Consider the following 22,528-nt stretch of genomic DNA (forward strand, 5'->3'; position numbering starts at 1 on the left):
TACTTTATGGACCGGAAAATGTGGTGTGGAGAGGGGTGGCAGGTCTTATATTACAACGGGTTGGAGGATTAGGTTTAAAGAAGGCTTTATTTCTGGTTGATAGTAGCCAGATTTCTAGGGAGGGAGTACCTCCGTTTTACAGAGGACTTCTCAGAGTGTGGAGCATAATGAAGATGTCCAGACGAACTTCAGCGGAGTCAGTGCATTGGCTGTTGGAGGAACCTCTGGTGTATGGGGCAAGACTGGATTGTACAACTGCAGCTGTTCCACATTTCTCCAAGATTCTGGTGAAGGGGAAAATCATCACCTTAAGACAGTTAATGGCCATGGCTGGGCCCGCCTTAATGGATAGAAGACGGGTGGCAGAACATTTGGGGATGAGGTCGGAAAGGATTGTCGGACAAATGCTGGGGAGCTGTAGAAAGGCTCTGTCAGCGGAAGAATGGGGTATGCTTAGTAGCCACAAGAAGAAGGTACAAGATGAAGACGTCTCATTTCCAAGACTAGGGATTACACCAAGTATCCCAGAGTCAGAAAGAAAGGCGTTATTGCTGGATTTGAGAGGGTTGGAGGAGGTGGGTTTGGATGAGGTGAATGGGAAGGACTTGTATAGGGGGTGTGTCAAGGTGTTGAATAAAGACAAATTGAAAAATAGAAAAGACACTCCATGGAGGGTAAAATTGGGCATTGATGATAGGGTAAAGCCAGCATGGAGGGCACTGTACAAACCACCGTTACAAAAGGGTACTGGTGATATGCAATGGAGGGTTTTACATGGCATCATTGCAGTTAATGCTTTTGTATCTGTTATTAATTCAGATGTTAGAGATGGATGTCCTTTTTGTAATATAAGAGAAACCATTTTTCACTGTTTTATGGAGTGTGAGAGGATAAAACCTCTATTGGAAATGCTGGAATCTTTGTTTAAAGCTGTAGGGGAATTTTTCAATAACACTGTTTTTATTTTGGGGTTTCAATATAGTAAACAACAGAAAAGAAAATGTCAAATGTTAAATTTTATTTTGGGACAAGCTAAGATGTCAATTTTTCTGAGTAGAAAACATAAGATAGAAACGGGATATGGGAAGGATGTAAGATGTGTTTTTAAAGGATTAGTGAAAGCAAGAATAAAAGTAGATTTTGAGTTCTTTTCAGCTGTAAAAGATCTCCTATTATTTGAGGAGAAGTGGGCCTACGAAAGAGCGCTTTGTTTTGTAGAGGAGGGGAAATTATTTTTTTCTGATGAAATAAGTTGAATGTATATGTATATGTATGTATTTTTGTTTAGGAATTACATTTGTTGTTTCATTTCTGAAAAGGCAGTGTGTCTTTTTATTTTTATTTTATGTTAACACTTGAGTAAAAAATAAAGGTATAAAAACTCTCTCTCTCTCTCTCTCTCTCTCTCTCTCTCTCTCTCTCTCTCTCTCTCTCTCTCCCCCCCCCCAGTGTTGCTAACACACCCGTCGACTCATGTGGTACAGTACCCCACCAATCATTACTCAGGGCTTCCGGATGACTCTAGAAAACTTTAGAAAAGTTCCAGGAAAGAAAACGCACGATGCCATACTAAACATCAAAGAATTGCTTATTTTAACAAGCAACATCCCAAATGGCACCCTATTCCCTATATATAGTGCACTACTTTTGACCAGAGCTCTCCTATGTCCTGGTTAAATGTAGTGCACTATAAAGGGAATACAGTGCCATTTGGGACTAAGATTACGTCTCTTTATCACCTCAGTGTTCTGAGTAACACCATCCCTGTTGAGGTTCTGACTATGACATCAGCCTTCCTCTTCCAGGCATTAGGACCAGGATACTGCCGTGTGAAGTGTCAGTGAGCTCTTTTTAGGAGCAGAGAGAAATTAGCTGGTAGAGGGATCGACCGATGCCTGAGAGGTGTAAAAATGATAATGAGTGTGTTCGTGTGTGAACCAGACTCCACGTTAGAGTTGAGATTTTGTTTGGTGTGTGTACGTGCGTGTGTGTGTGTGTACGTGCGTGTGTTTGAATGGTCCAGACTGACATTAAACAGCTCTGAGGGTGTCTTCAGCCTTCCCCTGCATGACCATGTATTTGTCTTGATGAAGAAGTGGTTAGTGAAGTAGAGAGAGTCTGTTTTTCTCACTGCGGTTCTAAATGCTGAGCCTCGCACAACACATTCCGGTTTGACCTGCTCTCTCTCTTTTCTCTCTGTCTCCAAACTATTCCTCCCTCCTTTTCCCTCCTGTCCTCCTTTCCATTTCAATGCTAAGTCACTGGGTGAATCATTCTCACCCTCCTGCTGCCAAGGTCCCGTCTTTGTCTAACGCTGTCTAATGCTTACTCTATATTTCTTAGTCAGGCTTCTAAATATGGAAGGCCCTCTCTCTCTCTTTCTCTCTCTCTGCTCCTCTACTCCTCTCTACTGCTTTCTCCTCCTCTACCCATTTCTTGTTTCTTCTCCCCCTTTCTCTTCTCTTCTCCCCCTTTCTCTTCTCCTCTCCCCCCTTTCTCTTCTCCTCTCCCCCTTTTCTCTCCAACTCTCTCGCCACCGTGGTGGACCAGGCAGCAGTCCGTTTTCTCTGTCCCCATTGTGAGAGTAGCACGGTGCTGTCACATACGTCTCCTTTCTCTCATCCCCCTTTCTTTCTCCTCTCCCCCTTTTCTCTCCAACTCTCTCGCCACCGTGGTGGACCAGGCAGCAGTCCGTTTTCTCTGTCCCCATTGTGAGAGTAGCACGGTGCTGTCACATACGTCTCCTTTCTCTCATCCCCCTTTCTTTCTCCTCTCCCCCTTTTCTCTCCAACTCTCTCGCCACCGTGGTGGACCAGGTAGCAGTCCGTTTTCTCTGTCCCCATTGTGAGAGTAGCGCGGTGCTGTCACATACGTCTCCTTTCTCTCCTCCCCCTCATCCCCCTTTCTTTCTCATCTCCTCAGACAGGTGGTAGTGAGACAGTGTAAATTGAATTCAGGGAATTAGTCTAAGGCCTTGTGTCACACTAGAACTGTAACAAACCTTCAGAGGTCCAGTATCGCTAGAGTCAGTCTAGCATCACAGATTGATATTCACTCTATCGCTAGTATGTCATTAGGATGTCAATGCTACTCGAGCTGTATCACATACTTGTTATAGTATAGGTCTCATATGGAACACAGTACATCATAAGTTAGATAGGTCCTGTTATTCCTATGCCTAGGGCTCAATTCAGTTAAAACATCATTATTTTTTCAGTGCTAAAATTTTCTCACCAAGACTATGTTTATAGCTTGAGACTTAAAGAGATTTGACGGGTTCTTAATTCAGATTCAGTGGAAGTACTCCTCCCTGGATTTTCGTGACTGCACGTCTCTCCCATCTAGGGCCGCAGGTAGTCTAGCGGTTAGAGCATTGGTCAGTAACCAAAAGGTTGCTGGTTCAAATACCCGAGCTGATCAGGTGAAAAATCTGCTGTTGTGCCATTGAGCAAAGCACTTAACCCTACTTTTCTCCGGGGGCGCCATACTACTATGGCTGACCCTGTAAAGCAACACATTTCACTGCACCTATCTGGTGTATGTGACAATAAAACATATACTGAACAACAATATAAATGCATGATGCAACCCTTTCAAAGATTTTACTGAGTTACAATTCATATGAGAAAATCAGTCAATTTGAAATGAATTAATTCAGCCCTAATCTATGGATTTCACAACAGTTGGTCAAAGATACCTTGGGCCTCAGCTTCTTGATATTCCACACCTGTCAGGTGGATGGATTATCTTGGCAAAGGAGAAATACTCACTAACAGGGACGTCAACAACTTTGTGTACAACATTTGAGAGAAATAAGCTTTTTGTGCATATGGAACATTTCTGGGATCTTTTATTTCAGCTCATGAAACATGGGACCAACACTTTACATGTTGTGTTTATAATTTTGTTTTCAGTGTATATATACAGAACACCTTCCTAATATTGAGTTGCACCACCTTTTGCCTCAATTTGTTGGTCCATGTTTACCACAATGCAGTTTTATCAAGTTGGCTGGATGTCCTTTGGGTGATGAACCATTCTTGATCCACACAGGAAACCGGTGAGCATGAAAAATCCAGCAGCATTGCAGTTTTTGAAATACACAAAACCGGTGAACCAGGCACCTACTATCATCCCCTGTTCAAAAGCACTTCAATATTTTGTCTTGCCTATTCACCCTCTGAATGGCACATATAGAATCCATGTCTTAATTGTCTCAAGACTTAAAAATACTGTAACCTGTCTCCTCCTCTTTATCTACACTGATTGAAATGGATTTAACAAATGACATCAATAAAGGATCATAGTTTTTACATGGATTCACCTGGTCAGTCTATGTGTTCCTAATGTTTGGTACACTCAGTGTATATATCCAGTGTAGCTCCACTAAGACAGGTGTGATCATCCGTTTGAGGCCCAGAGCAGTTCCCTGGACGTGCACCGACAAGTAAGGAGATCTAAGCCCCGTCTGAGAACCAAAACTAAACCGTTGGAGTAGCAGACAGTGAGAGTGAAACAAAATTCTTGTCCCGTGGGAACCAATTGTAGTCCAAAATGGCACCCTATACCCTACACAGTGCTTTACTTTTGAAAAGGGCCTTTTCTTTCTCTCAATTAAAAAAAAATATTGTAATTAGATTGTGGCTTCTAGCAATGTATTGTCCATTCCCCCATATTTTTTTTATTTGACCTTTATTTAACTAGGCAAGTCAGTTAAGAACAAATTCTTATTTTCAATGACGGCCTAGGAACAGTGGGTTAACTGCCTGTTCAGGGGCAGAATGACAGATTTGTACCTTGTCAGCTCGGGGGTTTGAACTTTAAAACTTCCGGTTACTGGTCCAACGCACTAACCACTAGGCTATCCTGCCACCCAGAAAAAATATATATATATATATAAAATAAATAAAAAAAATATATATATATATATATACAGTATATCACAAAAGTGAGTACACCCCTCACATTTTTGTATATATTTGAGTATATCTTTTCATGTGACAACACTGAAGAAATTACACTTTGCTACAATGTAAAGTAGTGAGTGTACAGCTTGTATAACAGTGTAAATTTGCTGTCCCCTCAAAATAACTCAACACACAGCCATTAATGCATATGAAAGCTTTCTATATCTGATGCCTAGGCTTTAGCTCAGTGTGCTAACGTGGTCTAGATCTAATGCCTAGGCTTTAGCTCAGTGTGCTAACGTGGTCTAGATCTAATGCCTAGGCTTTAGCTCAGTGTGCTAACGTGATCTAGATCTGATGCCTAGGCTTTAGCTCAGTGTGCTATTGTGGTCTAGATCTAATGCCTAGGCTTTAGCTCAGTGTGCTAACGTGGTCTAGATCTAATGCCTAGGCTTTAGCTCAGCAGTTTAAGGTGATCATGTACACAGTTTAGCGGGTGCAGCGAAATGCTTATGTTACCAGCTCCTACCAATGCAGTAAAAAGTAAAATAGCACAACCCAAATAGCACTGTAACAGTAATCTATGCATGTGTACACCAGATGAATCTACACAAGATATACTAAGAATGATATGTACAACAGTAGATATATTAGATTGGGCTATGTCAAGAATCCACTATATAAATACATATGTGGTGTGTATAAACAGTGTAACTAAAATGTCATGTACAGTAGTAGAAATATTAGAATGAGCTACACTCCAAAAGTATGTGGACACCTGCTCGTTGAACATCTCATTCCAAAATCATGGGCATTAATTTGGAGTTGGTCCACCCTTTGCTGCCACAGCAGCCTCCACTCTTCTGGGAAGGCTTTCCACTAGATGTGGGAACATTGCTGCATTAGTGAGGTCGGGCACTGATGTTGGGTAAGTAAACTTGGCTCATAGTCGTCGTTCCAATTCAACCCAAAAGTGTTCGATGGGGTTGAGGTCAGGGCTCTTTGCAGGCCAGTCAAGTTCTTCCACACCGATCTTGACAAACCATTTCTGTATGGACCTAGCTTTGTGCACATTGTGATGCTGAAATGGGAAAGGGCCTTCCCCAAACTGTTGCCACAAAGTTGGAAGCACAGGATCGTCTAGAATGTCTTTGTATGCTATAGCGTTTAAGATTTCCCTTCACTGGAACTAAGGGGCCAACTTTTAATTGGCACTACGCATTGGGGCATGTAGCGTTCTCCTGGCATCCGCCAAATCCAGATTTCTCCGTCGGACTGCCAGATGGTGAGGCATAATTCATCACTCCAGAGAACGCGTTTCCACTGCTTCAGAGTCCAATGGCAGCGAGCTTTACACCACTCCAGCTGATGCTTGGCATTGCGCATGGAATATAAATATACAGTGCATTCAGAAATTATTCAGATTCCTAGACTTTTTCCACATTTTTTTTACGTTACAGCCTTATTCTTAAATTGATGAAATAAAAATAAAAAACATCAATCTACACAAAATACCCCATAAAGACGAAGCTTAAACAATTAAAAATGTACCTTATTTACATAAGTATTCAGACCCTTTGCTCTGAAATTTTAGCTCAGGTGCATCCTGTTTCCATGAATCATCCTTGAGATGTTTCTACAACTTGATTGGAGTTCACCTGTGGTAAATTCATTTGATTGGACATGATTTGGAAAGGCACACACCTGTCTATATAAGGTCCCACAGTTGACAGTACATGTCAGAGCCAAAACCAAGCCATGAGGTCGAAGGAATTGTCCGTATAGCTCAGAGACAGGATTGTGTCGAGGCACAGATCTGGGGAAGGGAACCAAAACTGTCTGCAGCGTTGAAGGTCCCTAAGAACACATTGGCCTCCATCATTCTGAAATAGTAGAAGTTTGGAACCACCAAGACTCTTCCTAGAGCTGGCTGCCTGGCCAAACTGAGCAATCAGGGGAGAAGGGCCTTGGTCAGGGAGGTGACCAACAACCCAATGGTCACTCTGACAGAGGTCCAAAGTTTCTCTGAAGATGGGAGAACCTTCTAGAAGGACAACCATCTCTGCAGCACTCCACCAATCAGGCCTTTAAGGTAGAGTGGCCAGACGGCAGCCACTCCTCAGTAAAAGGCACATGACAGCCAGTTTGGAGTTTGCCTTAAGGCACCTAAAGGACTCAGACCATGAGAAACAAGACTCTCTGGTCTGATGAAACCAAGATTGAACTCTCTGGCCTGAATGCCAAGTGTCACGTCTGGAGGAAACCTGGCACCATCTCTATGGTGAAGTATGGTGGTGGCAATATCATGCTGTGGGGATGTTTTTCAGTGGCAGGGACTGGGACACTAATCAGGATTGAGGGAAAGATGAACGGAGCAAAGTACAGAGAGATCCTTGATGAAAACCTGCTCCAGAGCACTCAGGACTTCAGCCTTGGGTGAAGGTTCACCTTCCAACAGGACAACAACCCTAAGCACACAGACAAGCCAATGCAGGAGTGGCTTCAGGACAAGTCTCTGAATGTCCTTCAGTGGCCCAGCCAGAGCCCAGACTTGATTCCAATCGAGCATCTCTGGAGACCTGAAAATAGCTGTGCAGCGATGCTTCCCATCCAAACTGACAGAGCTTGAGAGGATCTGCAAAGATTATTAGGAGAAACTCCCCAAATACAGGTGTGCCAAGCTGGTAGTGTCACACCCATGAAGACTCAAGGCTGTAATCGCTGCCAAAGTTGCTTCAACAAAGTACTGAATAACGGGTCTGAAATACTTATGTAAATGTGATATTTCCGTTTTTGCCAACATTTAAAAACATATATGTTTTTCGATTTGACATTATGGGGTATTGTATTGTGTGTAGATTGATGAGGGGAAAAACAATGTATTCAATTTTAGAATAAGGCTGTAACGTAAACAAATATGGCAAAAGTCAAGGGGTCTGAATACTTTCTGAATGCACTGTATGTATGTGAATGGTGTGTATGGACAGTGTGTGACTAGAAAGGGTGTGCATAGCAGTAGTTATATACTAGCTAATGTCCAGATGTAATACATAGGATTTAGCTCAATGTTCTAGATCTATGCCTAGGCTTTAGCTCATTGTGCTTACGTTGTCTTGATTCTCCCAGGTGATCTTGGTTACATACAGGTTTGGATCCATACACAGGCAACAACAGAGGTGTTTTAGTTCATTGTTCAGAATTGTACAGGTTGTGTTTCTCCACTCTGCAGTGTGGGTGTGTTGTAGGCATATAGGACAGAGGTCTAGGGCTGTTATGCCCCAACAGAAAATGAATATTCCTCCTCTTGATTCTGTCATTTTGATGCAGATCATTGACAGTGAGCAAAAGCATGAGTCAGTGTTTGGCTTTAGGACTGCTTAGAGACTTTGTAATTGATCCCAAAACTCCATTAAATGTGCTAGTTTGAATCTGTTCATTATTAGCTTAGTTTTGCTTCAGGATTAGTCAGATTTTTTAAATAATAACAAAAAACTTGAACAAAAAAAAGTATTAGTATTTAACATCCATAATTTTTGTAATGGCGTCCAACTAATGTCTTCATATTCTGTTGTTGTTGACGACAAAGCTTAATTTCCTCAGCATGACAAACTGAACATGTGGTCTTCAATCGTCATCGGTCTCTGTCCTCTACTATATAGGCCAGTGGCTGTCGTGCCTTTTAAGATGAGGGAGGATGATGACTTTTTTCACAGCATATTGGATGACTGTCATTCATATTCCATTCACCCAGCTCAATGTAACATTGAAAGTTTTAGGCTTCTACATGATACTCACATTTTCATGAGGTTGCTACAACCTAGCCTATGAATGAAAGCTTACAAATGTAGGTGCACAGGTCAATAGAATTTGGAGTAATCAAGGTGACAGATTGAGACATTCAATACCGGCTTGCACACTCTTGCCAGCATCTAGCTGATCTGGGGTGTAATCATTAGTACAACAGTTGCAAATTAGAGTTTATATTGGATAAATTCTGGTATGTCTCTGTTGCGTTCCGTTTGCCTCCGTTTAAGAACCGTTTTTCAACAGAATCATCAGAATGAATACACCCCTGATAACACACAAACACAGTTCACTTTCATAGCAGCCACAGACTTCCTCTGGAAGTTGTCATAATTACTATGTAAGTCTATGGAAGGGGGTGAGAACCATGAGCCTCCTAGGTTTTGTATTGAACTCAATGTACCCAGAGGAGGACAGAAGCTAGCTGACAGGGTTCTGATGAGGCTACTGTATACCTTCATTGCAAAACAGTGTGGTTTAATCAATTATTTGGTGACGTGAATATATTTAATATAGTTTTATCTAAACTTCTTTGTTTCACTATTTTTATTTTTATGAAATTCACTGAGGAGGATGGTCCTCCCCTTCCTCCTCTGAGGGGTCTCCACTGATGTAGACATGCTGAAGAATGTGCAATCCTAGTAATACAGCTCTTATGGAGCTGAAAGGGAGTTAGAGGAAGGAGGACTGGGGAAGGCCAAGAGGACCTGATCCCAACTATGAAGTCGGAGAGGAGAGGAGAGGGCTATGGAAAGGGGGAAGGAATGTATTGGAGGAGAGGAGAGGGCTATGGAAAGGGGGAAAGAACGTATTGGAGGAGAGGAGAGGGCTATGGAAAGGGGGAAGGAATGTATTGGAGGAGAGGAGAGGAGAGGAGAGGAGAGGAGAGGAGAGGAGAGGAGAGGAGAGGAGAGGAGAGGAGAGGAGAGGAGAGGAGAGGAGAGGAGAGGAGAGGAGAGGAGAGGAGAGGAGAGGAGAGGAGAGGGCTATGGAAAGGGGGAAGGAACTTATTGGAGGAGGAGAGGAGAGGGTTATGGAAAGGGGGAAATAACGTATTGGAGGAGAGGAGAGGGCTATGGAAAGGGGGAAGGAACGTATTGGAGAAGAGGAGAGGGCTATGGAAAGGGGGAAGGAACGTATTGGAGGAGAGGAGAGGAGAGGAGAGGAGAGGGCTATGGAAAGGGGGAAGGAACGTACAGTGCCTTGCGAAAGTATTCGGCTCCCTTGAACTTTGCGACCTTTTGCCACATTTCAGGCTTCAAACATAAAGATATAAAACTGTATTTTTTTGTGAAGAATCAACAACAAGTGGGACACAATCATGAAGTGGAACGACATTTATTGGATATTTCTAACTTTTTTAACAAATCAAAAACTGAAAAATGGGGCGTGCAAAATTATTCAGCCCCCTTAAGTTAATACTTTGTAGCGCCACCTTTTGCTGCGATTACAGCTGTAAGTCGCTTGGGGTATGTCTCTATCAGACTGAAATTTTTTCCCATTCCTCCTTGCAAAACAGCTCGAGCTCAGTGAGGTTGGATGGAGAGTATTTGTGAACAGCAGTTTTCAGTTCTTTCCACAGATTCTCGATTGGATTCAGGTCTGGACTTTGACTTGGCCATTCTAACACCTGGATATGTTTATTTTTGAACCATTCCATTGTAGATTTTGCTTTATGTTTTGGATCATTGTCTTGTTGGAAGACAAATCTCCGTCCCAGTCTCAGGTCTTTTGCAGACTCCATCAGGTTTTCTTCCAGAATGGTCCTGTATTTGGCTCCATCCAACTTTCCATCAATTTTAACCATCTTCCCTGTCCCTGCTGAAGAAAAGCAGGCCCAAACCATGATGCTGCCACCACCATGTTTGACAGTGGGGATGGTGTGTTCAGGGTGATGAGCTGTGTTGCTTTTACGCCAAACATAACGTTTTGCATTGTTGCCAAAAAGTTCAATTTTGGTTTCATCTGACCAGAGCACCTTCTTCCACATGTTTGGTGTGTCTCCCAGGTGGCTTGTGGCAAACTTTAAACAACACTTTTTATGGATATCTTTAAGAAATGGCTTTCTTCTTGCCACTCTTCCATAAAGGCCAGATTTGTGCAATATACGACTGATTGTTGTCCTATGGACAGAGTCTCCCACCTCAGCTGTAGATCTCTGCAGTTCATCCAGAGTGATCATGGGCCTCTTGGCTGCATCTCTGATCAGTCTTCTCCTTGTATGAGCTGAAAGTTTAGAGGGACGGCCAGGTCTTGGTAGATTTGCAGTGGTCTGATACTCCTTCCATTTCAATATTATCGCTTGCACAGTGCTCCTTGGGATGTTTAAAGCTTGGGAAATCTTTTTGTATCCAAATCCGGCTTTAAACTTCTTCACAACAGTATCTCGGACCTGCCTGGTGTGTTCCTTGTTCTTCATGATGCTCTCTGCGCTTTTAACGGACCTCTGAGACTATCACAGTGCAGGTGCATTTATACGGAGACTTGATTACACACAGGTGGATTGTATTTATCATCATTAGTCATTTAGGTCAACATTGGATCATTCAGAGATCATCACTGAACTTCTGGAGAGAGTTTGCTGCACTGAAAGTAAAGGGGCTGAATAATTTTGCACAGTTTTTGATTTGTTAAAAAAGTTTGAAATATCCAATAAATGTCGTTCCACTTCATGATTGTGTCCCACTAGTTGTTGATTCTTCACAAAAAAATACAGTTTTATATCTTTATGTTTGAAGCCTGAAATGTGGCAAAAGGTCGCAAATTTCAAGGGGGCCGAATACTTTCGCAAGGCACTGTATTGGAGTAACTATAAGTTTTACTCCCTTAATGATTCACTTCTACTTGGCCCAAGCTGCATATAATGAATCCGAGTTTATTACAATAATTGTTACTCCTATCTCACTTCCCTAAAGATTTGATTCATGGGTCTTTATTGCAGAAATATTTTCTGTCTGTCAGTTCCTCGTCACTTAGATTGGTTCAGAGCAATGTTGTTGTGCATGGCGTAAGTTTATGGTGTTGGCACTGAAAGTTTGTGTGTGTGTATACATATGTATGTACAGTGGGGCAAAAAAGTATTTAGTCAGCCACCAATTGTGCAAGTTCTCCTACTTAAAAATATGAGAGAGGTCTGTAATTTTCATCATAGGTACACTTCGACTATGACAGACAAAATGAGAAAAGAAATCCAGAAAATCACATTGTAGGATTTTTTATTAATTTATTTGCAAATTATGGTGGAAAATAAGTGTTTGGTCAATAACAAAAGTTTATCTCAATACTTTGTTATATACCCTTTGTTGGCAATGACAGAGGTCAAACGTTTTCTGTAAGTCTACACAAGGTTTTCACACACTGTTGCTGGTATTTTGGCCCATTCCTTAATACAGATCTCCTCTAGAGCAGTGATGTTTTGGGGCTGTTGCTGGGCAACACGGACTTTCAACTCCCTCCAAAGATTTTCTATGGGGTTGAGATCTGGAGTCTGGCTAGGCCACTCCAGGACCTTGAAATGCTTCTTACGAAGTCACTCCTTCGTTGCCCGTGCGGTGTGTTTGGGATCATTGTTATGCTGAAAGACCCAGCCACGTTTCTTCTTCAATGCCCTTGCTGATGGAAGGAGGTTTTCACTCAAAATCTCACGATGCATGGCCCCATTCATTCTTTCCTTTACACGGATCAGTCGTCCTGGTCCCTTTGCAGAAAAACAGCCCCAAAGCATGATGTTTCCACCCCCATGCTTCACAGTAGGTATGGTGTTCGTTGGATAAAACTCAGCATTCTTTGTCCTCCAAACACGACGAGTTGAGTTTTTACCAAAAAGTTATATTTTGGTTTCATCTGACCATATGACATTCTCCCAATCTTCTTCTGGATCATCCAAATGCTCTCTAGCAAACTTCAGACGGGCCTGGACATGTACTGGCTTAAGCAGGGGGACACGTCTGGCACTGCAGGATTTGAGTCCCTGGCGGCGTAGTGTGTTACTTATGGTAGGCTTTGTTACTTTGGTCCCAGCTCTCTGCAGGTCATTCACTAGGTCCCCCCGTGTGGTTCTGGGATTTTTGCTCACCGTTCTTGTGATCATTTTGACCCCACGGGGTGAGTTCTTGCGTGGAGCCCCAGATCGAGGGAGATTATCAGTGGTCTTGTATGTCTTCCATTTCCTAATAATTGCTCCCACAGTTGATTTCTTCAAACCAAGCTGCTTACCTATTGCAGATTCAGTCTTCCCAGCCTGGTGCAGGTCTACAATTTTGTTTCTGGTGTCCTTTGACAGCTCTTTGGTCTTGGCCATAGTGGAGTTTGGAGTGTGACTGTTTGAGGTCGTGGACAGGTGTCTTTTATACTGATAACAAGTTCAAACAGGTGCCATTAATACGAGTGGAGGACAGAGGAGCCTCTTAAAAAATAAGTTACAGGTCTGTGAGAGCCAGAAATCTTGCTTGTTTGTAGGTGACCAAAAACTTATTTTCCACAATAATTTGCAAATTCATAAAAAATCGTACAATGTGATTTTCAGGATTTTTTTCCTCATTTTGTCTGTCATAGTTGAAGTGTACCTATGATGAAAATTACAGGCATCTCTCATCTTTTTAAGTGGGAGAACTTGCACAATTGGTGGCTGACTAAATACTTTTTTACCCCACTGTATGTGTGTGTGAGTTGTTGAACCTATGTTTTGGAAAGCAGAGAGACGTCCTGTTGAGTCATGCCACACTTCCAAAGGCCAAACTATTCCTGGAAATGAGTTCCCTTTCTTCCACTTTCTCCTTATCCGTCCACTTTTATAATTCTCTCTCTCTCTCTCTCTCTCTCTCTCTCTCTCTCTCTCTCTCTCTCTCTCTCTCTCTCGCTCTCTCTCTCTCTCTCTCTCTCTCTCTCTCTCTCTCACTCTCTCTCTCTCTCTCTCTCTCTCTCCTTCCTCACTATCAAAATGTTTTCTTTAACTTCTCAAAGCATTTTCTTAGTTTCTCTATTTGCCTCTATCTTCTACCTCTCTTACCACTTTTTGTTATTTTTAAATTACTCACTTTTCCTAATCTCTTCCTGCTCCATCCTGTCAAAATCAGTTCAGATTCAACATTTCTGACTGGCTGTACTTCCTTACTTCTTGCTGACTGGTATTTCCTGGTATTGATGAAGTGTCAGCTGACACATACCAGTGAATCACTGGATGACGAATGACTGGACTACTGACTGACTGACCAACCAATAGCACTGTTACATACAGCCTCATCACAGAGGATATACACCACAGCCATTGATTCCAGACAGATGGCTTCATTCTATCTCAGTGCGTTTGTTGTTCTTGGAATCCAGTGAGAGGATCCATATGTGCCGTTGAAGGTCAACGCACCACACCACACCTCTCTCAGACCTTTGTCAATATCCCGATCGATCGGAGAGAGGGTCAGAATTTTCTGTTGGGCTACTGTCCAAGAGGGCAGTCAAATTCCCTCGGCTTCAGTGACCAATGATGTTCTGAGAACAATAACCAATGACATGGAGGAAAAATAAATGTATTTATTTATTTATATATATTTTTATTTTATTTATTTCACTTTTATTTAACCAGGTAGGCTAGTTGAGAACAAGTTCTCATTTACAACTGCGAACTGGCCAAGATAAAGCAAAGCAGTGCGACACAAACAACAACAACACAGAATTACACATGGAATAAACAAACATACAGTCAATAATACAGTAGAGAAAAAGTCTATAAACAGTGTGTGCAAATGAGGTAAGATAATGGAGGTAAGGCAATAAATAGGCCACAGTGGCGAAATAATTACAATTTAGCAATTAAACACTGGAGAGATAGATATGCAGAAGATGAATGTGCAAGTAGAGATACTGGGGCGCAAAGGAGCAAAAAGATAACAGTATGGGGATGAGGTAGTTGGATGGGCTATGTACAGATGGGCTATGTACAGATGGGCTATGTACAGGTGCATTTTTATGTACTTTTTATTATGTTTTATTTGTACTTTTTTCCCCACTTTTATCTTTGACCATCGTTCTATCTCTCACACAGCAACTCCACTCCCACTTGTCTACAATTCCACATACCAACCCTCAGCTTCCCTCAGCCCATCCCATCTATCTCTGCTGGACACCCACTTCGGGTTTCTACGCAACACATGTCTTTCAACTATGCTGTGATGTTTAACGTACAATTTCAATTGATCTAATCGAATACAATCCACAGATTGCGATTTGAAGATAAATACTTTTACTAAGAGTATTAGCATATTAGTAATTGACTGACCCGGTCTCTCCAGATCTCCTAACAGTACTATTTCTAGGGTCAATTTTAGATCAATGCTATGCATTTTCAGCCTTTCCTGAGCCTGAGCCTGAGACCAGACACAGGCTACCTGAGGGCAATACCAAAATAAATTGATTCTGTATCCTCACAACAAAATCTGCAGAGCTTCGATGATTTTATCCCCCAAATATTCAACATTTTGATGTTGGCAATAATTGTATATAATAATTGTAGCTGAAAAGCACGAAGTCTTGAATCTTGCATTGTTTTATATATCAACTCATACACCCTGTACTATGGAATCGGTACATCAGAAATCTCTTCCCAACTATTTTGCAATTTGTATGGCACAGCTGTCCACATCCTGGTCCTCAAATGAAACTGGTATACTTTCCTTTTTATGATATTTTTATTCCTCTGCCAGTTTTGATCCTTTATATTGGGCAGACAGACCAGTTCCCTACCTCCTCCCTCCTCCTCCATTTTGGGGCAATGCTGTAATCAATTGATTGTACTCTTGGATTGAGCAGACCTTTCCGTACAATTCTGATAACTCCATGAAGGACATAACTCTACCATTCTAATTTACAATATAATTTAATAACAAAATACCCGTTTCAAACATCTTTCACATAAATACAGGTATTTTATCAACCAGCACATTTGGGTTCAGCCATAATATTTGTTGTAATATTTGTTCTATCTTTGACGGGGATGAAAGTGAAATTGTAGCCAGTTTTAGATAGAGACTAGTCTTTTATATTTACCATCTGGGTGTTGTTTTAATAATAGAGAAATCAGACCTTCCTGCTGAGTACCTTACAGATTTCTATAGAAGTAGTTAAAACAATATAACAATGGAGCTTTTAGTATATCAAAAAATACTTGATATACCTTTACCGGTATGCCATCAAGCCCTGGGGTTTTTCCAGACTAAAAGGATTTAATAGCCTCAAAAAGTTTTTTCTCTGTAATTTGGCCTTCGCACTGATCTTTCTGTTTCATTTGTTAATTTTCCATTTTTTGTATTATTTGGAAAGAATTCCTTACCATAATCTTCATTCAGTGGGAAAGGATGAGATGGAAAAGAGAACATCTGCCTAAAATAATTAGCTTCCTCTTTTAAAATATCATTTGGAGAATCATAGATGACTCCGTCTTCAGTAACGAGTTTCTGCAAATTATTTTTGTTAGTGTTCATGTTTTGGAGATTCAGGAAGAATTTTGTGAATTTTTCTCCATATTCCATCCAGTTTGCTTTATTTTTGTAATTACACGAGATCATTCTTAAATAAGTTCCTCCAGTTCTTTTAGTTTTTCCTCTAATTTATCTTGTGTCTTTGTAGTATCGTTTTTATTGCTATCTACCTGTACTATTAGTTCATGTATTTCCCTTGTTAGTCTCGTCTCTTTAGCCAGAAACTGCTTTTTTATTATGGATGAATATTGAATTGAATGACCCCTGAAGGTACATTTAAAGGTATCCCAAACAATAAGGGGATTTGCTGAACCTATATTATACTGGAAAAATTCAGTTATAAATGATTTTGTCTTAGTTAAAAATAAGTTGTACGGATCTTAACACTGAGTTATAGTTTCCTACCATAATGATTAGATCATTTGTTGCCTGTAAGTTCAATAAATTGGTATAAATGTTTTCGAAGAAGTGTGGATCATCCTGATTTGGACCATATAGATTAATGAGCCAAATCTCTTTGTCGTCCACTTTCATATTCAAAAGGATCCACCTTCCTTGCAAATCATTCCTGACTATTTGCACATTCAGAACGATATTTTTGATAATTAATATCATCACACCCTTTGAGTTCCTTTGTCCATGACAGAAAATGATTTCACCACCCCATTCCTTTTTCAACTCAACTTCATCTAAAGATGTAGAGTGAGTTTCCTGTAAACAGTATATGTTATATTCCTTTTCTTTTAGCCATGTAAAGACTGATCTTCTTTTAATAATCTGCTAAACCGTTACAATTATAACTGGCTATACTTATTTCACCCCTTACCGTAACTAGATGCTCTTCTCAGTCTAAACTGACCATAATTAGTGCTTGTAAAGTTACTGCCATCAGAGGTAAATTAGAGCTTTCAATTGTCTGATATTTAGAATTCAAGAAATAGGTTCTATCAATATTTGTTTTATAGCCTTGCCTGTTTGCCTGTGAGCCAATGCCACAGATGTTAGAACATTGAGACAAGATATTATGTGTGTAGTAAATCTGAGTAGGTTGATGTGTATGATATTGGATGTGATATAGTGAGAGTGTGTACGATGTCTGTATAAGAGTAGACTACAATGTGTGATGTCCAAATAAATAATAACTGCCAATTTGCATGGTTGAGTGTCTGTGCGTAACATGTAGTCCGTATAGCCTTAATATTCATGATGATAATTGTAATCCATATCGTATCACCATCATAGTTGCATCATAATTACCTTTAACATAATTGAAAAACATATCCCAGCATTTCCATAGCAATTGACGTTTCACATGATCATGAAAGAGACCTTGCATTACTCTAGAGATGGCCTCACTACAGTACAAATGTCTTCCATACAATATGTTATTATTCCCCAATGCCCCTATTCTGATATCTCCCCCTTGCTTGTTGTAAACATATATAAACTTGTAGACTAATACATACAAAAGATAGACAAACAATAAACACATTAAATTATAAAACAGTTCTTAACAATAATAAGAGGGAGAAGAGAAGAGAAAATAAAGAAAGTGAGAGAATAGAGCGAGATCAGGTGTGTGTGTGTATGTATAAGTCCGTATGTGTTATCAAAGCATGTAATTGAGTACGTGTGTGTTCATTATGTTCAGATATTTTTACAGTTCCCATACCTTCTTTTTTTTGTACCTGAAGTCCCTGTATAATTTAGTACAGCCACGGTGTTATGGAGCTGTCTGTCCATCTATAAAGAGTTTGTCCACAATGATAAAGGCACGCCTACCATCCATCCTTTGTTGTCTTTGTACCGGATACAGTCTCTTACGGCGTTCCTTTATCTCCTTTGAAAATTGGTAATTGAGACCGAATTTGGTCCCTTTAAGCTCCCTTCCTCTGCTTTTGATCAGCTCCTTTTGTTGGTAGTGTTCAAATTTTGCGATGATCGGTCAGGGACGCTCCGAGCTCCAAGTCTGTGTACTCGGTGGAAAGCATCCTTGTTTACAGTGTCTATGGGAAGGTTTAAGGCGGATTGCATGAATTCACTGATCGCTGATGGATTATCCTCAGGAATCCCAGAAAAACAAATATTTCCACACATGCTACGACTTTCTCTGTCTAGTAGTGACTCCAACACCCTGTTTTCTCTCTCTCCTTCCTCACTATCAAAATGTTTTGTTTAACTTCTCAAAGCATTTTCTTAGTTTCTCCCGCCATCTATTTGCCTCTATCTTCTACCTCTCTTACCACTTTTTGTTATTTTTAAATGACTCACTTTTCCTAATCTCTTCCTGCTCCATCCTGTCAAAATCAGTTCAGATTCAACATTTCTGACTGGCTGTACTTCCTTACTTCCTGCTGACTGGTATTTCCTGGTATTGATGAAGTGTCAGCTGACACATACCAGTGAATCACTGGCTGACGAATGACTGGACTACTGACTGACTGACCAACCAATAGCACTGTTACATATAGCCTCATCACAGAGGATATCCACCACAGCATTGATTCCAGACAGATGGCTTCATTCTATCTCAGTGCATTTGTTGTTCTTGGAATCCAGTGAGAGGATCCATATAAGGTCAACGGCACATATGGAGTAGACAATCCCTGTTGGAATCGTGGATTTTTATCTTGGCTGTGAGTGTCTTGTTTTCTCTTTGGAGCGTGAGAATTACACTCTGGCTGAACTCCAAACTCCCTCTCAGCCCTGCTACCTCCTCACACAACTTTTCCAGTGTTGCATGGATTCCAGCCAGAACACTAGCCTCTACCTCAATGGTAAGTAAATCGTCCGTGTCTGTAGATGAATCTGTTTTTCTTTTTTTTTGTCAGGTTAAAGTTATTTTGTGAGGTGGTCGGATCTTTCCATGATGGAGTATGTTGTCCCTCCATAGCGTAAAGCTGTTGGTACTCGACGATTTCCCTCAGGTTCTCCTTAGTATCCAGATTGGCTCTTTACTGCAACCAGTTGTCTTACGAAAAGATAACAATGAGTCTTTCCCACGACGATGACAGGTGTCTGTAGTACAGCCAGCTAGCACTCGCGGAATCCATGCAAAAAAAGGAACACAAACTTGCAGTCCCAGCCGTAAAGGCTAACCGCGTCGTGGAATCCTTAGCAACAAAACTTTAGTTCGGATTTGTTAGTTCGGATTTGTTAGATTAGTTCGGTGGTGACAGTGTTTCTTAGCCTCAGTGCAGTGGGCAGCTGGAAGGAGGTGCTCTTATTCTCCATATACTTTACAGTGTCCCAGAACTTTTGGGAGTTTGTGCTGCAGGATGCAAATTTCTGTTTCAAAAAGCTAGCCTTTGCTTTGCTAACTGCCTGTGTATATTGGTTCCTAACTTCCCTGAAAAGTTGCATATCACGGGGGCTGTTCGATGCTAATGCAGAACGCCACAGGATGTTTTTCTGCTGGTCAAGGGCAGTCAGGTCTGGAGTGAAAGCTTCAAGGGAAGGGCGACAGCTTCAAGGGAAGGGCGACTGCTTCAAGGGAAGGGCGACTGCTTCAAGGGAAGGGCGACAGTTTCAAGGGAAGGGCGACTGCTTCAAGGGAAGGGCGACAGCTTCAAGGGAAGGTCGACAGCTTCAAGGGAAGGGCGACTGCTTCAAGGGAAGGGCGACTGCTTCAAGGGAAGGGCGACTGCTTCAAGGGAAGGGCGACAGTTTCAAGGGAAGGGCGACAGCTTCAAGGGAAGGGCGACAGCTTCAAGGGAAGGGCGACTGCTTCAAGGGAAGGGCGACAGCTTCAAGGGAAGGGCGACAGCTTCAAGGGAAGGGCGACAGCTTCAAGGGAAGGGCGACAGCTTCAAGGGAAGGGCGACAGCTTCAAGGGAAGGGCGACAGCTTCAAGGGAAGGGCGACAGCTTCAAGGGAAGGGCGACAGCTTCAAGGGAAGGGCGACAGCTTCAAGGGAAGGGCGACTGCTTCAAGGGAAGGGCGACTGCTTCAAGGGAAGGGCGACTGCTTCAAGGGAAGGGCGACTGCTTCAAGGGAAGGGCGACAGCTTCAAGGGAAGGTGACAGCTTCAAGGGAAGGGCGACAGCTTCAAGGGAAGGGCGACAGCTTCAAGGGAAGGGCGACTGCTTCAAGGGAAGGTGACAGCTTCAAGGGAAGGTGACAGCTTCAAGAGAAGGCGACAGCTTCAGGGAAAGGGTATCAGAAATTCTTGCAGGTTTAGCAAAAATGACTGCTGGATAGTAGCACAGCTCTCTAGCTGCCACTATTGTTCTTCTAGCCAGGTCTTTACAGATTCTCAGAGAATAGCCCCTCAGAACCAGTAGCCGTGTTACCAGGCTGACAACAGTCCTGACCTAGCCTGGTCTCTGATCTGTTTGTGTTGTATTGTCAACTACAGCATAAATAAACAAAGGGGTTTTCTACAAAGCAGGATCAATGAGTTAGCCATCTAACTTGCCTAACTATTCTAAAATAATGTTGTCGTTTTAGAAAGATAAGTTTGAAATGTGCATGGTCTAATTGACTCAACAACCAAAAACACATATCTAAGCTTTTTAATGATTCAGAAAATCAACAGTTATTTCTTGTTATTAATTAAAGTTAGCTGGCTAACTCATTGATCCTACTTTGTAGTATACCCTTCTGAGGTGTCAATACCTCACAAACAGATCTGGGACCAGGCTATCACTGACTCACAGACAAAATAACTAAACCATCTGCTCTCGTTCAGGAAAGCCTTCAAGTGCCACCTTGTTTCCCCAGTTGACACTATCGAACACTGTAAGTGCTTGGAAGGTTAAAAGGTGTTTCCTTCTATCCAGGACTCACTGAATGGTTGTGCCTCAGTGACTCCCTCTACTCCCTCTACTGGGTCTGACGGAAACCCAGAACAAAGACCTCACTCCTTTCTAACCTCCCCAGTGGGAGGGTTACTATTACTGTCTGTCTGACTGACTGTCTGACTGGCTGACTGGGGAGAGAAACTGTCTGTCTGTCTGACTGACTGGCTGACTGGGGAGAGAAACGGTCTGTCTGTCTTACTGACTGGCTGACTGGGGAGAGAAATGGTCTGTCTGTCTTACTGACTGGCTGACTGGGGAGAGAAATGGTCTGTCTGTCTTACTGACTGGCTGACTGGGGAGAGAAACGGTCTGTCTGTCTTACTGACTGGCTGACTGGGGAGAGAAACTGTCTGTCTGACTGACTGGGGAGAGAAACGGTCTGTCTGTCTGACTGACTGGCTGACTGTGGAGAGAAACGGTCTGACTGGCTGACTGGGGAGAGAAATGGTCTGTCTGTCTTACTGACTGGCTGACTGGGGAGAGAAACGGTCTGTCTGTCTGTCTTACTGACTGGGGAGAGAAACGGTCTGTCTTTCTTACTGTCTGTCTGACTGGGGAGAGAAACGGTCTGTCTGTCTGACTGACTGGGGAGAGAAATGGTCTGTCTGTCTTACTGACTGGCTGACTGGGGAGAGAAACGGTCTGTCTGTCTTACTGACTGGGGAGAGAAATGGTCTGTCTGTCTTACTGACTGGCTGACTGGGGAGAGAAACGGTCTGTCTGTCTGTCTTACTGACTGGGGAGAGAAACGGTCTGTCTGTCTTACTGTCTGTCTGACTGACTGGGGAGAGAAACGGTCTGTCTGTCTTACTGACTGGCTGACTGGGGAGAGAAACGGTCTGTCTGTCTGACTGACTGGCTGACTGGGGAGAGAAACTGTCTGTCTGTCTTACTGACTGGCTGACTGGGGAGAGAAACGGTCTGTCTGTCTTACTGACTGGCTGACTGGGGAGAGAAATGGTCTGTCTGTCTTACTGACTGGCTGACTGGGGAGAGAAACGGTCTGTCTGTCTGACTGACTGGCTGACTGGGGAGAGAAATGGTCTGTCTGTCTTACTGACTGGCTGACTGGGGAGAGAAACGGTCTGTCTGTCTTACTGACTGGCTGACTGGGGAGAGAAACGGTCTGTCTGTCTGACTGACTGGCTGACTGGGGAGAGAAACTGTCTGTCTGTCTGTCTTACTGACTGGCTGACTGGGGAGAGAAACGGTCTGTCTGTCTGACTGGCTGACTGGGGAGAGAAACTGTCTGTCTGTCTTACTGACTGGCTGACTGGGGAGAGAAACGGTCTGTCTGTCTTACTGACTGGCTGACTGGGGAGAGAAACTGTCTGTCTGTCTTGCTGACTGGGGAGAGAAACGGTCTGTCTGTCTGACTGACTGGCTGACTGGGGAGAGAAACTGTCTGTCTGTCTTACTGACTGGCTGACTGGGGAGAGAAACGGTCTGTCTGTCTTACTGACTGGCTGACTGGGGAGAGAAACTGTCTGTCTGTCTTACTGACTGGCTGACTGGGGAGAGAAACTGTCTGTCTGTCTTACTG

The 22,528-nt window shown here is 42.4% G+C and overlaps 1 protein-coding gene across 6 annotated transcripts in view; it reads left to right on the forward strand.

Annotated features, from left to right (window-relative positions):
• Nucleotides 1-22,528, forward strand: part of ddr1 (discoidin domain receptor tyrosine kinase 1) — an 84,633-nt gene that overhangs the window by 12,948 nt on the left and 49,157 nt on the right. The window contains exon 1 of one of the 6 annotated variants that reach the window (XM_031788231.1): nucleotides 18,799-18,960. The exons of the other annotated variants lie outside the window; for them this stretch is intronic. The gene's annotated coding sequence lies outside the window, so the exon portion shown is untranslated. Of the gene's footprint in view, nucleotides 1-18,798; nucleotides 18,961-22,528 lie in introns of those variants that run through there. 6 annotated transcript variants of the gene reach the window in all.

Source organism: Oncorhynchus kisutch, linkage group LG2 (genome assembly GCF_002021735.2).
Source record: "Oncorhynchus kisutch isolate 150728-3 linkage group LG2, Okis_V2, whole genome shotgun sequence".
Taxonomy (NCBI): Eukaryota; Metazoa; Chordata; class Actinopteri; order Salmoniformes; family Salmonidae; genus Oncorhynchus; species Oncorhynchus kisutch.